This window comes from Pan paniscus, chromosome 5, assembly GCF_029289425.2.
Source record: "Pan paniscus chromosome 5, NHGRI_mPanPan1-v2.0_pri, whole genome shotgun sequence".
NCBI lineage: Eukaryota > Metazoa > Chordata > Mammalia > Primates > Hominidae > Pan > Pan paniscus.
The window spans coordinates 112,799,914-112,818,524 of record NC_073254.2 but is presented as its reverse complement, the minus strand read 5'-3'; the positions used below and the strand labels follow the sequence as shown (position 1 = coordinate 112,818,524).

General features: G+C 36.7%; 1 long non-coding RNA gene across 1 annotated transcript in view; it reads left to right on the top strand.

Annotated features, from left to right (window-relative positions):
- The first annotated feature begins 1,928 nt into the window (after positions 1-1,928).
- The window catches only part of LOC134730612 (uncharacterized), a 140,561-nt gene continuing 123,878 nt past the window's right edge, over positions 1,929-18,611 (top strand). The window contains exon 1 of the long non-coding RNA XR_010112476.1: positions 1,929-2,433. This is a non-coding gene — a long non-coding RNA (uncharacterized LOC134730612). The remainder of the gene's footprint in view (positions 2,434-18,611) is intronic.

Here is an 18,611-nt window from a genome sequence, read left to right as displayed (position 1 = left end):
ATGTTTATTCTATCCCAGGCTATAGATTTTAACTTTTTAAAAATATTTTTATGACCGGGCACAGTGGCTCATGCCTGCAATCCCAGCACTTTGAGGCCGAGGTGGGAGGATCACGAGGTCAGGAGATTGAGACTATCCTGGCTAACGTGGTGAAATCCCGTCTCTACTAAAAATACAAAAAATTATCCGGGCATGGTGGCAGGAGCCTGTAGTCCCAGCTACTTGGGAGGCTGAGGCAGGAGAATGGCGTGAACTGGCGGGGTGGAGCTTGCAGTGAGCAGGAGCTTGCAGTGAGCCGGAGGGGTGGAGCTTGCAGTGAGCCGAGATCGCGCCACTGCACTCCAGCCTGGGTGACAGAGCAAGACTCCAACTCAAAAAAAAAAAATTTATATGTATATATATACACACATTAGGGGTGTCATAAGGACAGATATTAGAATTGTTCCATATACTTATTACAGAGTCAAACTTTACTAAGCAGAATAAATTATAAGGAAAAAGAATTGGCTTTAATATGAAGATACAAGGAAGATGGAACAAGTTTTCAGAAATATCAATTTCCTCTACCTTGAGAATGTTCAAAACCAGTTTGATCACAAATTGGTGAGATTAAGAAATTTTTATACATGATATTTAAAGCACCTTATTATTCTGAAATTGGTGATTCTATAAACAAAAATATTTTATTGGGTTCCAAAAATTGGCATATATTTGCCTACCATCCCAAAAAAGTAGGAAACATTTCCATTGTTTACTGAGCAAAGTGTCGTGCAGACATTTTCAGTTAACATGCATTGACATTATGAAAACTACTCACCCTTTTGTATGGCACTAAAGCTTTCTCCTCTTTGAAGCCAGCACTCAGAGTGTGTCTGGAATTGGTGGGTTGTTGGTCTCACTGACTTCAAGAATGAAGCTGCGGACCCTCGTGGTGAGTGTTACAGTTCTTAAAGATGTTGTGTCCGGACTTTGTTCCTTCTGATGTTCGGAGTTGCTTCCTTCTGGTGGGTTTGTGGTCTCGCTGGCTTCAGGAGTGAAGCTGGAGACCTTTGCGGTGAGTGTTACAGCTCCTAAGGCAGCACTTGTGGAGTTGTTTGTTTCTCCCGTCCAGAGTTGTTCATTCCTCCCTGTGGGTTCATGGTCTCGCTGGCCTCAGGAGTGAAGCTGCAGACCTTTGCGGTGAGTGTTACAGCTCATAAAGGCAGTGCAAACCCAAAGGGTGAGCAGCAGCAAGATTTTTTGCAAAGAGCAAAAGAACAAAGCTTCCACGCTGTGGAAGGCCACCTGGCAGGTTGCCAGTGCTGGCTTGGGCAGCTGGCCTTTATTCCCTTATCTGACCCCATCCACATCCTGCTGATTGGCCCATTTTACAGAGAGCTGATTGGTCCATTTCACAGAGAGCTGATTGGTCTGTTTTGACAGGGTGCTGATTAGTGCGTTTACAATCCCTGAGCTATACACAGAGTGCTGATTGGTGTATTTACAATCCTTTAGCTAGAAGTAAAAGTTCTCCAAGTCCCTACTAGATTAACTAGACACAGAGCACTGATTGGTGCATTTACAAACATTGAGCTAGACACAGGGTGCTGATTGGTGCATTTACAAACCTTGAGCTAGACACAGAGTGCTGATTGGTGTATTTACAATCCCTTAGCTAGACGTAAATGTTCTCCAAGTCCCCACTAGATTAGCTAGACACAGAGCACTGATTGGTATATTTACAAACCTTGAGCTAGACACAGGGTGCTGATGGGTGCATTTACAATCCTTCAGCTAGACATAAAAGTTCCCCAAGTCCCCACCTGGACTCAGGAGCCCAGCTGGCTTCGCCTAGTGGATCCCGCGCCCAGGGGTGGAGCTGCCTGCCAGTCCCGCGCCATGCGCATGCACTCCTCAGCCCTTAGGCGGATGGGACCGGTTGCTGCGGCACAGGGGCGGTGCCCTTCAGGGAGGCGCGCAGGAGCCCATCTTGGGGGAGCTGGGGCATGGCGGGCTGCAGGTCCCAGCCCTACCCCATGGGGAGGCGGCTGAGGCCCAGCGAGAATTCGAGCACCGCGCACGAGGGACGGCAGTGCTGGGGGACCGGGCGCCCCCTCCGCAGCTGCTGGCCTGGGTGCTAAGCCCCTCACTGCCCGGGGCTGGCGGCGATGGAGGGCGGCTCCGAGTGAGTGCGGGGCGCGGAGCCCCACGCCCACCTGGAACTCACGCTGGCCCGCGAGCGCTGCGCGCAGCCCCAGTTCCCGCCTGCGTCTCTGCCTCCACACCTCCACGTACGCAGAGGGGGCCGGCTCCAGCCTTGGCCAGCCCAGAGAAGGGCGTCCCACAGTGCAGCGGCGGGCTGAAGGGCTCCTCAAGCCTGGCCAGAGCGGACGCCGAGGCCGAGGAGGCGCTGAGAACGAGCGAGGGCCGCCAGCACGTTGTCACCTCTCAAGAGTAAGTAAAAAAGTTTGAAAATTATAATTGTTACGAAAGCAGAACTGTTGAAAACCGTGTAAGTCTATGTCTGTATTCTTCAGAGCCACTGTATTTGTATTTAGTAGAGAGAATATCAAAGGGGAATGAGATCCCCTTTTTTCTTCTTGTGAGTAGTCACCACTATAATGATAGCTAACAGACTACTATCTTTCACATGTTAAGAATCTAATAAGCATTTTTTAATCGAAAGATTCAGAACGACTACAGCCTTGACATTAACCCTGGAAATCAGATTCTGTGCTAAAATGGGGGTGACCAAGGAACAGATGTACAAGGTACAACACTCCCTGTAAACTAACCACTTTACTCTCCCAAAGCAACGTGTTTCTGTGTGAAAATTGAGTTAACTTTCATGAAGCCATATGGTGGTTGTGGCAGGCAGAACAAAGGCCTCCCCAAAGATATAATTGTTTCAATACCTGGAATCTGTAAATACATGTGTTACATGACAAGGGGAAATCAAGGTTAGTAATCTGATGACCTTAAAATAAGATTATTGTTGCTTATTTGGGTGGGCTAAAGGGTTCTTACAAATGGAGGAGGGAGGCAAGAGAGTCAAGTGTCAGTTTTGCAATGTGAGAAACATCCCACTGTCCATTACTGGGTTGAAAGATGGAGGAAGTGAACCTTGAGTCAAGAAATGGGCGAAACCTTTGGAAGCAAGAAAGTACAAGGAAATGGATTCTTCTTCAGAAAGGAATGCAGCGCTGCAAACCCTAAGTTTAGCTCAGTGAGACCCATGTCAGACTTCTGATTTCCAGAACTGTAAGATAATATGTGTAGTTTTAAGCCACTAAATTTGAAGTAATTTGTTACAGCAGCTATAGGAAACTAATACAGTAGGTAATAAGAATAGAATGACTTAGGTGTTTCTTTTTCCCCCACTATGATTTCTTTCTTAAGAGATTCTCTTAAGTATTTTGCAGTAGCCTTTTTACCAGTGATTCACTTGACAGCAAGAAAATGTTTTACAGCATAGATTGTCTGCTAAACAACCTAATCAAAATATTATTAAACAATTACACTGCAGTAGGCTGTTTAATGAAGTGTTTTCAGTGTGGTTTGAGCACTAATAGCAACAATGTTAAGCTGTTTTGTGCTCTGTGTATCAAAGAGCTTGTAGTAATGTGAGTTGACTAAGAGCCAAATAAATCCTGAAGCATCTTTGACAGACAATATACTTGTGCCAGTCTAAATTTTGTCAGGTATTATTATTGTGCATGAAAAGGAAAAATATAAGACTATCAAGAGCTTTCATATACAGTATATCATGTTAAAATCCCTGATAACTAGGTACTTTCCAGGCTTCCTTCCGTCAGATTTTATGACTATTGGCTTCATCTGAATTTGAATCTGAGTATAAATGTAAAAGTACATAATCAAAAATTAAGCCAACTACTCTTGAACTGCCATCTGCATCAGTACCTAACATGGAAGCAGTGGTATCCATAGTGGATTTCAGAAAGTCTTTTGAAATGGAGGAAAGAAAATATAACATGATTGATAGGTAAATATAAAGAAAATGAATAAAAGTACACCTGAAGATATGGCTACAGTGTGCTTTCACTGGCTTTCAAGTGAGTACTTTCCATTTAGCCAATTACATTTTCTTTCTTCTGGTATTCTTTTTTTGTGAAGAGTTCCAAGTCAGAAAGCCTTACTGTTTTATTGTGTTAATCAAAAAGACGAAATATTAATTTAAGAATAATCATAATACTAGACACTATTGATAGTCAAAGAGAAATGAAGGAAGGGGGATGAACCGAAAGTTCATGCAAATAGTTTGAAATTATGAAGGAAAATTCTCTCAAGTCCAGTTCTTTTTGGGTTTTCCTTTATGGACAATAAAATAAATTAGAATTGCTACCCTGGAAACAAAACAAAACAAAATCTTTTCTGAATGAAAGATACTTTTTAAAAAGTTATACTTTAAATTCTGGGATACATGTGCAGAATGTGCAGGTTTGTTACATAGGTATACACATGCCATGGTAGTTTGCTGCACCCAACAACCCATCATCTACATTAGGTATCTTTCCTAATGCTATCCCTCCCCTAGCCTCACTCCCCAACAGGCCCTGATATGTGGTGTTCCCCTCCCTTTGTCCATGTGTTATCATTGTTCACTTCCCATTAATGAGTGAGAACATGCAGTGTTTGGTTTTCTGTTCCTTTGTTAGTTTTCTGAGAATGATGGTTTCCAGCTTCGTACATGTCCCTGAAAAGGACACGAACTCATCCTTTTTTATGGCTGCATAGTATTCCATGGTGTATATGTGCCATGTTTTCTTTATCCAGTCTGTCACTGATGGGCATTTGGGTTGGTTCTGAGTCTTTGCTATTGTGAGTAGTGCTGCAGTAAACATATGTGTGCATGTGTCTTTATAGTAGAATGATATAATCCTTTGGGTATATACCCAGTAATGGGATTGCTGTGTCAAATGGTGTCTCTGGTTCTAGATTCTTGAGGAATCCTCACACTGTTTTCCACAATGGTTGAACTAATTTACACTCCCACCAACAGTGTAAAAGCATTCCTATTTCTCTACATCCTCTCCAGCATCTGTTGTTTCCTGACTTTTTAAGGATCGCCATTCTAACTGGTGTGAGATGGTATCTCATTGTGGTTTTGATTTGCATTTCTCTAATGACCAGTCATAATGAGCTTTTTTTCATATGTTTTTGGCCACATAAATATCTTCCTTTGAGAAGTGTCTGTTCATATCCTTTGCCCACTTTTTGATGGGGTTGTTTGATTTTTCTTGTAAATTTGTTTAAGTTCCTTGCAGATTCTGGATATTTTTCTTGTAATGTATTTTAAAGGCAGTGCCTTCTTAAGGAGATGAAAACTGAGGGGAATGGTTTGGAGAAGATAATTGGATAATACACTTCAAAAAATTAAAACTCATCCTATTCATGACTTTGCACACTGTATAGGTGTGAGCTTTAACAAGCTCTCCTGTTGCATGTCACGACCTCACTTGGGCCCCTCTTAAGAAATCTGTGTAAATCTAACATTTGTTGCATTCACTGGTTCCCTAACAGGGCAGCAGCCTGCCACTCCCTTTCACTGCAATTTATCTGCTATGTTTAAAAACAAAACAAAACAAAAATCAACAACAAGGAAATTACTGCTTGGAGTTCTGACAGTTCTCTCTTTTAGCCCTTCTTGTTCTCTCCCTTATGAGATATTAGCACCCTCTCAGCTGCTCTCAGTGCATTCATCGTCTCCTATCATTGTCTCTGTTTCTACTTCCATCATTTGTCATCTTAATGCTGAGGTATTTTGACAAGTGGGATGAACTCTGATTAACTGTGATTATCAGAAGTGGACGAGAGAAGTTGAGGGCACTGGATGACACACTATTTCATATTTTACTCTCATCCAATTCATGTCTATCAAGCAGATCGTAGAGTGTTATTACTCAGCATTCTCCAAATTGGGTCATTTTCCCTAATAGTATCAGTTCTGCTGATGTTTCTCTAAGTCTAGATGGTTATTGAGAAACTAGCCTCAATTGTTAATGTATAAGATCTTTCTGTTTTCAAACTATTGGAGAAAATTTTTGTTTGTTTTTCAAATTAGATGGCAAAATATTCCTAAAATCCTCATGTCTGTCAGGCTCAACTTTACTTTTTAAAGTAAATGTTAAACTGAATTCAATAACAATTTTTGGCAACTTATTTTAATAATGGAGATGCTATTAGAAGAATCACAGATTATTCATTTATGCCTTTGATGTTTTGCAGAGAAAAAAACACAGCTTATTACTAAATGTGGGATTCAAGATATCTGTCTAAATATATGTAGTGGTTTAATCTTTCCAGAAGAAAATCAAATGAAACCAGCAAATTTCATTTTAAATGAATAATAAACAAATGTATATTATTGCATCTTACCAGATGCTGAGGTCTGAGATATTTTCTTGAGGTTTAAAAATATTTACTATTGCTCTAAGGGATTCAATGTTTAAAAGTTCTTAAAATATATAATTTAAAACATAATTATGGAATTCCAAAAACCAAATGTTTGTTTTATGTCTATATTAACTAAATAAAATTAAGAATTGATATAACATACTGACTTTAAACTCCCCCCTTCCCATAATTTGGGATATTATTTCCTAAAGTTTGTTTACACTTTCCTTATATGCTTGTTCTCTCAAAGTTCCAATGTTCCAGCTTTGTTTTCTTACTCTCTCATTTTTAGTTTGTATGCATACCATTTCCATGTTACATTAATAATATTGATGCTTTGGTGATGGTGGAACTAAAAGATAGTAGGTATTTTGTAATTACTTTAAAAGGTTTTACTAGGCAAGTACCTAATTGTTTAGCTAAAATAAATGTTATTGCTTTCTTATAAGTTAGTTGGGCCTGAGGTCAGCTGCACAAACTCTGAGTTATTTTATTTTATTTTATTTTTCGAGACAGAGTCTAGCTCTTGTCTCCCAGGCTGGAGTGCAGTGGCGCAATCTCGGCTCACTGCAAGCTCCGCCTCCCAGGTTCATGCCATTCTCCTGCCTCAGCCTCCTGGGTATCTGGGACTACAGGCGCCTGCCACCACGCCTGGCTAATTTTTTGTATTTTTTTAGTAGAGACAGGCTTTCACACCGTGTTAGCCAGGATGGTCTCGATCTCCTGACCTCGTGATCTGCCTACCTCGGCCTCCCAAAGTGCTGGGATTACAGGCGTGAGCCACCGCGCCCGGCCAACTGTGACTGTTTTTTTTAATGAACCTTTACATTCTCAAAACACATGCAGCATAATTTATTCTTAAAAGCTATAAGCCCACAACTACTATGCTGCTGTTCGAACATCTGATATCTTCCAAAAATTGTATTCTGTGTTAAAACCGTGATTATAAGCATTCATTATTTTAAAATGCCAATGGCAATGACTGTAAACTACAAAGGAGATGAAGGCAAAGTTCTTTTCAAGTTTTGAAATATGCGTCTGTTATTGCATGTTGATAATTTATGCTCAAGCAAAGGTGCTATTGAAATAGCATGACTATAGTATAGTATGGGGTTTCAAGCGCAAACATAAATTGTAGCATTTTATTTTTTAAAAATAGGAATTTTGGCCAGGTGTGTGGCTCACTCTTACAATCCCAGCACTTTGAGGGTCCAAGGCAAGTAGATCGCTTGAGCCCTGGAGTTCAAGACCAGCCTGGTCAAAATGGTGAAACCCTGTCTCTATGAATAAAAAAATTGAAAAAAATTAGCCAGGTGTGGTGGTGCACACCTGTAGTCCCAGCTACTCAGGAGACAGATGTGGGAGGATCACATGAGCCTGCAGATGTGGAGGCTGCAGTGAGCCATGATCTCGCACTCCAGCCTGGGCAACAGAGTGAGATCATTTCCAAAAAAAAAAAATAATAAATAAAATAAATATGTATTTATTTTTCATAGTTTGGTTTTGAGAAACCTTGATTTTAATAAAGAGAGAAATGAATGTTTAATCAATGCCATGATGAATTTGTATGGTAATATTTATTGGTTTTCCAGTTGTCTTAGAAAGTTTGTGAACTTTGTGACTTGTATGACCAAACACAATTTTTATAATGTACAGGTACTTTTTGTAAAGTGGCTAAAATGTTACGACTCTATGCTACCTGAGTAGCGTTTCTATGCAAAGAAAAAGGTGATACCTCAGTGAAATTACTCAGGGTTAGAACTGAAGTTTAGCAAAATCTCCCACATAGATTGGAATTCAGTGCTTTTTGTTTAATTTATGATGTTTAAGAATTTTTAAAGTCTTCTGTGAACTTTAAAAAATTTTAAAGCTTTCATTAAATTATGAATCTAGACTAAACGGTGAGAAATTTCTTTGCACTTTGCCATACTGATCTTACATGAGGTAAGAATAGTTGGTCTTGTGGTATATTTATTTACTTCAATGACAATTAGAAGCAAGACCCCAGAAAGGTGTTTTCCTAAAACACATGTATAAAAGTTCATAGCATATTTAAGAAAACATATTTAGTGTGTATTATGTCATTGGTTGCTTCTTTCAGTGCCACCAACTCCTTGGAACAGTATAGTAAGACCCAGATTCAGAAAAGTAAGATCTCTTTGTTCTTAAAATTATTTTAGAGTTTAAATCTGTGTCCATGGTTTTTTTAAATGGACTGTCCACATTTTCTATTTCAAATGTGGCAATATTTATGTTTATCTTTATTATTCATTCATGTTTATATATTATTTAATATTAATATTATTATTAGAGCATTATATTCAAAGAGTTATTCTTGTGGTCTCTTTTATCATATTCAGAAGCTTGCAGATATAACTACCAACACAAAGAGTTCCTGGTTTTCTCTTTCCATAAATATCCCATAGGCTATTAGATGTCACAGAACGTCAGCTTCATCCCCTAATTTGCAGATGAGGCAGCCAAGTCTGGAGATGATAATTTGCTGGCCCCACATTACGTGGCTGGTGAGTGACAGATCTGGGACAGAGCCAGGACTGGAACTCCAGTATCTTAACAAGGAGTCTTTTTCTGCACAGTGTTTCTCCTCCTGAAACCGAGTTCCTCTGTAAGGGAAACCTGTTGCCAGGGTCTTCAATTTTATGCTAGTTTTTTATATTAAAAATGTGTTTTTCCAAATATAGAGTTATTGACCTCACATACTTCCTTGATATTGGTACTCCAGTAGACTTCATGAGTTTTCCTGGGAGTCTACATTTGATTCTCTTTGTGACTAAATTCACACTCTTTTTAACTTGTCTGGGAATGGTGGTGTGGCTATTCCTACAAAATCAATTGACTAATATTGGCTGAGTTGAAATTAATGTAACAAAATTGGCCTCTTTGTGTGTGTATGTATATGCACGACACGGGCCTGCCTCTGCTTCCTCTTTTACTTGCCATGGAGACAGTCTCCTTATCTCCACCTTGAACCTGTATTTGTAAAAGAATATAAAAACAAGCAAGTCCATTTTCACACCAGGATGTATGGGTAAAAACACAAAATAAGTGACCCATTCAAGAGTTATTTGCATTTTACAAGGAATTCAGAATTACTAGGAAGTACTGTAATCTGGAATGAGAGTTTTGTGAAAGAGTCTCCATCTACTACTGCCCAAGGCATGCTCTCTGTAAATAACTGCTTGGGACACTGCCAGAAGAGACAAAATCTCTGAATACTCTAGCTTAGTCTCCAGCTGAGCTCTGGTAGACTGCAACATGGAAGAAAGGAAGCAAGTTTGAAATAATAGCAATTTTTGAAAGAAAAAAATTCACATGCCTTTTGATTAGTTTATTTTTTGAGGCGTATCTAAAACCAGAACTTTCTGAAAGCTGATTTTTGAACAATTTTTGTTGGCATTATTTATATTTTCTCAGAGGAACTACAATTCTTTCAAAATTTAGAAAAGTAAATGTATTATCTCTACAGACAATCTGAAAAGTATTTTATATGGATTTGTAGCATTGGGCAACAATACTAGGGTTTATTTTTAGAATTCCATGAAATGCCTTATGTTTTAATTGTTTAATTGTTGGAGGAAGGGTACAAATATGGCCCTACTCCTTCATATATACTCTTTCTAGATTAAAAAATTATTGAGACTAGTTACACAGAAATTTCTGTTTTTTATATATATATATATATATGGAAATGCTCTGTGTGTGTATATATACACACACACACACACACACACACACACAATTTCCTTGTGTAGGAAGAACCAACAACTTGAAATAAGTGAAATTACAAGTCATCTTGGTCAATGCTTAGAAAGAGATGATGGTAGTTGGTCGTCTATGTATTTTGAACCAGAGCTTTTAAAGCCTCGAACGACTGAAAGAGAATAGAAAACATGTTTTTAGATTACAAACTCAAGACAGTTACCATGGGAAGTTTCCACAGTTTACATTAGCTCTATCAAAAGAATGAGAAAGACATTAATAAAATGAAAAAAAAGTAGATAAAGAAGTAGGAAGAGAAAGATAAATAGGAGAATAAAGAGAAGAATGCATTTTTGTGTATTTTTAAATATTTTAATTGTAAACTTAACTCTCCCTTTAAGCTGGAATGTCTATATTCTATAGCTTTCTATTCTGTTTTGTCATGGAGGAAAATAAAATGAGTAAGAGTAATTCTGAAAAGAAATACAGAAATATGTGACTATGTTTCTTTAAAATAACTCATGCAAAAAGTCTTTGCCCTATTTTGGGGTAAGATGTAACAGTGCTGATGTTAGTACAGATTACCTTGCATCATGGAATATGTATAGAGAGGGTGCAGGGAGTCTTCCTCTGAGGTAAATTTCTGAATGGCTAATTTTTTTTTTTACTTCACTAACTTGGTTGAAACTTTGGATACAAAATTCAGCGAAGAAATAAATGAATATAAACCATGAGAAACTGCAGTTAAAGTCACATATTTAAATAAATAAAAATAAGCTTTTCTAGAAACATTTAAAAATAGGAAAATAATGTTTTATGAAAGTAAATTAGCTAGGGGATTTTTCTTCAAAAGGCTAGGGGATTTTATTCAATTATATGTGGATTTTTAAAAAAGTACCCCCTCCCCTTTTTGCATGCTCTAAAATGACTTCCCTTATTTTCACCCAGCAATCAACAAGTATTGGTTGTGTGACCATTTGCCAGGAGAAGTTGATGATATTAATGATGATGACCATGCCTAATAAGAAATCAGCACTTAGCATGTACCAGGCATGCTGTTCAGTGCTTTGCTGAAGTGCTTTCTACAGTAACCATCTGGATTATGTACTATAATCATTCTCATCTTACAGATAAAAGTTTCAGGGTCAGAGAAGTAAAGTGCTTCACTCATTGTTACACAGCTACTAAGCACATGGGCTACATTTGAAGTGAAGCAGATTTCTCCTAGATTTATGAAGTGACAGCATTTTTAAAACTAAAGAAACTGTGATGAAATTCCATGATTTGGAATCTAATCCTGTTCAAGGTTATGTACTAAAAATCGGTGAAAATTTGAGTAAATTTACTTTATGTAGTTGCACCTTAGTTTTTAAAAATCTATAGTTATGTGTTTAGAATTAACCATTTTCTGTGTTACTTCTGATCAGAATAATATTGTTGCTAAAGAAAATTAGGGATACAGAAATGGTATTTCTAAATGCATTAGCAGAAAAAAAAGAGATAAGCCATTTCCTGAAATACAGAATTACTTTTTTTTTTTTTTTTTGAGACGGAGTCTCGCTTTGTTGTCCAGGCTGGAGTGCAGTGGCGCGATCTCGGCTCACATAGAATTACTTTATTTGATATTTTTTGATATATTTGTACGTTAGAGTACATCCCCAAATGTGTAAATCCATAAATTCTAAGAATTTCTGTATATTGACTTGTATATTTTTGATTGAGTTCCTTATAATGTAGTATAATAAAATACTGTAATGATGAATAATTACCACAACACTGCAGAGTCAGTGGTAAATTCAACTTTCTAAAAATGCTTAAATTAACTTGGATAATAAGGCTACTATGAAATTAGAATCTTATTTGGGACTTATAAATCTTGTTATATCCCTAACTTATATAGTGAAAATTTGTTTTAGTCTGAGAAAGTTAGAGCTGAATGTTTAAAAAATGTATTCTGCTACAAAATCAAAACATCTCAATTTTGTATCTTTCTAGGTATCTATCTGCTCTTAGCATAAAACTTTAGCAACATTTAATTTGTAAACCTCTTGGAAAAACCACAGGTTTTCTTAATGAATTTATAGATTTTCTTTCTCAACTCTCTCTGGAATCACACAGCCTATTAATCTTAGGTGATTTTAGTGTCCATATTGACAATGTTGAAGATGGGTTTGGCATAAATGTAATTTCCCTCTTTAATTCTCTTGGCTTCACTTGGCCCATCTGTCAGATCACTCTATCATAGAGGGAACAGACCATTTCCAACATCACCATCTATTCCCCCTAGCTGTGCTCTTTTGCAACTAAGGTTTTACCCAGTACTCTTCATGATCCTTTTTTTAAGGCACTTTATTTCATCATTGAAATGTCACTTATGTTTATTTCTTTAGTACCAAATATTGAATATTAATTTCATTTCAGATTAATCTATTTTTCGCGTTGACATTTTAGTCCAAAATAATTGTTGATTACCTGTCACATCCACCCCTGATTTGTCAATTATAATTCCCCTTGTGCATTCTATTAATAGTAGGGATGTATTATTTCTCCAGTATCCTTTTGCTTTGAGAAAAAAATAACTGAGGCCATCTTTGATACTATAGTCATTTATGTAACTATGTATTTAAATTTTTATTTTCTTTTTTCTACCCTGGCCAGATAATGAAAACATTTCGTTGGCAGACATTATACTATTAGAAAGTTGCCATTTCAACTTTCTAATAAAATAAAAATGTGCTGAATGTGTCTTTTCTATTTTGTTTATCCTACAACTGTCAGGAGAATGGAAACATGTTATTTTTTATTATATTATATTGTTTCTACATAAGTAAATTCTTTTATATCCTTTCACTAAGTTGATGTTTATGTGTAACTTTATTTGCAACCTATTATTGGCTTATAAGCATAAATAACTTTTAGTGGTTCTGTTAAATATCTACAATAAAAGAAGTATATGTGGATGAGAACATGATTTATTGGATGACTAACACTCATTTTCTGGAAAAAAAAATAGTCCTGATACTGATGTGAGTTAATCAACAGTGTAGAATGTACCCTAAAACTTAAAGTATAATAATAATAAAATTAAAAAACAAATAGAAACAAATAAATAACAAATAAATAAATTCTACTTCTGAAAAAAAAAATTTATTTCTGTCCTCTAAGTACATAGGGAACAATAGTTGCTCATCATTATTAAGTTAGTAACTTATCCCAATTTTAAATTCCCTTAATTAACATGTTTAGCCACCATTTTGCCTTCACTATTTTACATATTTCAAAAAATTTATTATTTTTCATTTTTAATATTTTAGAGAAAGGATATCATTCTGTTATCTCAGCTAGAGTGCAGTGGTGTGAACATAGCTTACTGTAGCCTCAATCTCTTGGGCTCAAGTGATCTTTCTGCTTTAGCCTCCCAAGTAGCTTGGACTACATATGCACACCACTATTCCCAGCTATTTTTTTTTTTAGAGATGGGGTCTGGCTGTGTTGCCCAGGCTCTTGGCTTAAAGCAATCCTCCTGCTTTGGCCTCCCAAAATGTGGGATTATATTAATATGTTTGAGCAACCATGCCTAGAATATTTATCTCATTAAGATTCACAGTAAAAATAATAAATATCCTAAGTCACATTCCTTAAAGTCATCTAAATATTACAAATAGAAAATTCAGGATATTCAAGTTCAAAGCTTGCTTTTCCTACCAATGCAGTTTCACAGTAATACTATGGAGACACTTGATTTTTATTTGGTATGAAGTATTAAATCATTTATATTATTTGAATAATGGGATAATACTTTCTATTTATATAGAATCATTTTCCCCAGGAGACTTCAGAACAAATATTTAATGTTTTCTCATTTATCTTTACAATAACTCATTGATGTTAGGAACTTATTTTTATTATCTCCATTGATTGGGAAACATAGTACCTATTATTACTAATATTATGTACAGAAATAGAATGACTAACTTTACATAAGCAGGTCTCCAGGACTGCAACTGAGGCATTCTGGTGATTATAATTAACTGAGAATATAAAATATGCGTATTAGTCAGAGTTTCCAGAGAAACATTACCAATAGTATATATGTACAGTCATGCTTTGTATTTGCAAAAGAAATCCATGATTGGTTGAATCTGAAGAGGCAGAACCTATGGATATGGAGGACCATATTTAAAAAACAGACTTTTTTCTCATTAATGTTCCTCAAATAATACAGTATAACAATGATTTTAATAGCATTTACATTTGTATTAGGTGTTATAAGTAATCTAGTGGTGATTTAAAATGCATGGGTGTTTGTACATAGGCTATGTGCAAATACTATGCCATTTATATGAGGGACTTCAGCATCTGCAACTTGTACTGGGAGTCAGGGTTTCTGGAGCCAATCCCTCACGGCTACCTGCACACACACACACACACACACACGTGCGCACATGCATGCGTACATGCACGTGTATGCATGTGGATAGATAAATAGACAGACAGATAGACAGATTGATACATAGCAATAATCCAGATAGAGACTCTGGTAGCTTGGATCTAGATTGTAGTGGTACAGGTAGTGGTAGAGAGAGATAAAGAGAGACAGAAAAAGAGAGAGAGATTTCTTTTAAGAAACCAGGTTATAAAATTGTGGGAGTGGGCAAGTTCAAATCTGAAGGGCAGGCTAGCAGGGTGGAAATTCAAGTATGGATTGATGATTCAGTTTTGAGACTGAATTTTGCAGGGCAGCAGGCTGAAAATTCAGGCACAGTTTCTATGTTGCAGTCTTGAGAATTCCTTCTTTGAGCAACCTCGGTCCTTGTCCTAAGGCCTTCGACTGATGGGATGCGACTCACTGATGTTATGCAGAATAATCTGCTTTACTCAAAGTCCATTGATTTTAAAAATTAATCACATTGAAAAAATATTTTCTCAGTCACATCTAGACTTTTTTGAAAAAAGCAACAAACATTTTTGGTGTTTAACAAAACTAATGGGTACCAGGGACCAGTAAGATGCCATTTAAAATTACCCATCACATCTTGATATATTACAGATTATTCTAAACCTGGTGACATGTCTGGTATGTTCAGAAGGTATATATGAATAACTGGACAATGTTCTTGCAATGTCTGTAGTTGTATGCCTCTTTACATTTATGCTGTATTAGTTTGGATTTATGGTCAAAATGCATGTGTGTTTTGGGAAGGTGTGAGTTCTAGTTAATCTAATCAGAATATGTGATTGCCATTTTCTCAGCTCCAGTCATTTAATATATAGTTTTTGATAACTAGGTATTGTGCTAATCACAGGAAAAATCGTGTTTAGCAAAATGGATACAATCCTGCACTCTTGGACCTTGCTGCTCAAGGTGCATTCAAATTTAGTGGTTAGTTATATAAACATCCCTATGACTCACTTCTAGAAATCTTTTTGAAGATTGGTCGCATTCTAGGCCCCAAGACTGTGAAGTGTTTAGGTATGACCATCTTAATCTATTTATAAATTATTAAAAAGCTCTGAGAGCTGAATACATGTGTTTAACAAATAATTAAATTTTGTGTATCATAGTTATGATCCTCTTTAATCATCAGAGTTGCTTCATATTATTAAATGTTTTAACCAAGGAAATTAGTGACAAAGCCTCCTTCCTGATGTTTTTTATTTGTGTATCTTCTTCTGTGTGTTAGGCCTAAGTTATCTGGTTCTTGAAACATATAACAAGCCTTGCTCATTTAGTACTGAAACAAGGGGACTTCAGAAAGTTCATGGAAACATGAAATTAAAGGATAAAAATAAAATAATATTCATTTTATTTCTCCATATAAGCTTCATGAAGTTCAAGAGATTTTTGTAAGTGATGATATCAGACATTTAGTTCTTCCCTAAAGAACTGAGGATCCTGGGAATTTAATCATGCAATGCATTTTTTTATATTATTAACATGATATAAAAGAAGAAACATGGCACCATTTACAGACTTTTAAAGATTAGGAAACAAAAAGTCAGAAGGAGCCAAATCAGGACCAAAAGGTGAATGCCTAATGATTTCCCATTGAAACTCTCCAAAAATTGTTCTTGCTTGATGCAAGGAATGAACAGCAGCATTGTTGTGGTGAAGACAGACATTTTGGTGAAGGTTTTCCAGGTGTTATTCTGCAAAAGCTTTTGCTAACTTTCTCTAAACATTCTCATAATAAACAGATGTTATAATTCTTTGGTCCTCCGGAATGCCAAACCAGTGTGCCCAGATCAAAATCCCTTGAATACAACGAAAAACTGTTGTCATGACCTTTATTCTTGACTGGTCCACTTTTGCTTTAACTGGACCACTTTCTACTCTTGGTAGTCATTGCTTTAATTGTGCTTTTTCTTCAGGATCATACTGGTAAAGCCATGTTTCATCTCCTGTTAAAATTCTTCCAAGAAATGTTTCAGAACCTTGATTCCACTTGTTTACAATTTTCATTAAAAGCTCTTCTCTTGTCTGCAGCTGATCTGAGCACACTGGTTTGGCATGCATGGAATAGAATGTTTGCTTAACTTTAATTTTTCAGTCAGAATTGTGTAAGCTGAACCAGTTGAGATGTCTGTAGTGTTGGCTATAATTTTTGCTGTTAATTATTAGCCCTCTTCATTTAGGGCGTGAAAAAGATTATTTTTTTTCTCACAAATTGATGTGAATGGTCTGCCATCATGGATTTCACCTTCAACAGCATCTTGCCTCTTCTTAAAATGATTTATCCATTAGTAAACTGCTGATTTGTTTGGGGCATTGTCTCCTTAAACTTTTCATAAAGCATCAGTGATTTCACTATTCCTCCATCCAGGCTTTACCATAAATTTGAGGTTTGTTCTTCCTTCAATTTTAGCAGAATTCATGTTGCTCTGATAGTGGCTCTTTTCAAAGTGATGTCTTACCCTTTTTAGGGCCTCAAACTAGATCCTATTCAGACAATTTATAAGTTTATATGGGTTTATTTTGGTGCAAAAATATTTTGAAATTTATGAATCATTTTTTCATAATAAATATCTTGCATGAATATTTTGAATACCTTTTATATCCCTGGGTTTTTTCTGCATTCTCTCTGTCTCATTGCTGCACTGACCACAAAAAAGCACTAGGCTTGACTGCTATTGTTGCATTAACTGTCCTGACCCTAACTTTCCTCAGCTACTGTATGTTTCTGTGCTGCACCATTTAGTGATGAGTTCATTTTCTTTTGTGTGCCCTACTTGCTTTGATTTGAGTGGTTTTCAGGTACGCACTTGGGTCAGGTTTCAAGCATGTAGTCCTCTTTGGAATATCAGCACCAAGTCATCATAAAATCACTCAATGGTTGCATTTCCTTTTCTGTATACTACCCATACTATGAAGCCCAGGTATTTTCCAATGAATTATAATAAAAGTCTTCCTAGGGTTACATCTTTTCAGAATAACTGGCATTTGCAGAGTATAGATCTCTGGTACTCGTGACCAGGCTAGTGTGCATCTTGATACGAAGTTGCTTCTGTGTTTTAGGCCCAAAGTGATAGCTTTCATGTGGAGAACATTTTTATTGGTAGACGTGCCTCAGAACACAAGCTAACAATGGATAATTCTGTGCATTGTCTTTCACTGTTACCTTTTCAAACTTTATTCACAGTTAAGATAGGTACAGAATATATAATTGATAAAAGGATAGTGCTGGTTGTGGTCACATCAAATGGCAACCAAGAGGATGGATTTCCATTAATGTCGGAGGAAAACTAGGTAATCAATACATGAAAAGGTGCTCAGCATCATTAGTCATTAAGAAATTAAATCCACAATCAGAAGCACAATGTTACACAACTTCCCACATCCACTAGGATGGCTATAATCAACAAGATGAGAATGTGCAGAAATGGAAACCTGCATGCATCACTGGTGAAAATGCAAAATGGGCAGCCACTTTGGGAAACAGTCTGGCAGTTCTTCAGAAGGTTAAAGAGAGTTTCCATTTGATTCTGCAGTTCCACTTATAAGTATATACCCGAAAGAAATATGCAAACATGTCCACAAAAACTTATACACATATGTTCTTAGCAGCATCTTTCAAAAAAGTTAAAAAATAGAATAATTCACATGTCTGTCAACTGATGGATGGATAAATAAAATATAGTATGTCCATATAATGGACTATAGTAGTGCCCCCTTATCTGTGGGGGATAGCTTCTAACACTCCCACTGGATACCCGAAACTCCAAATAGCACTGAACTCAATATGTAATATGATTTTTCCTATACATATCTACCCATAATACAGTTTATTAATTAGGCAAGGTAAGCAGTAACAACAATAACTAGTAATAAAGTAGAACAATTGTAGCAATATATCTGCATCACTACTCTTGCACTCTAGGGTCATTCTTGAGTAAAATAAGAGATAGTTGAACACAAACACTGCAATACCATGACAGACAGTTGACCTGGTGAGACAGCTGCTAAGTGACTAATGGGCAAGGAGTGTCTATGGCATGGA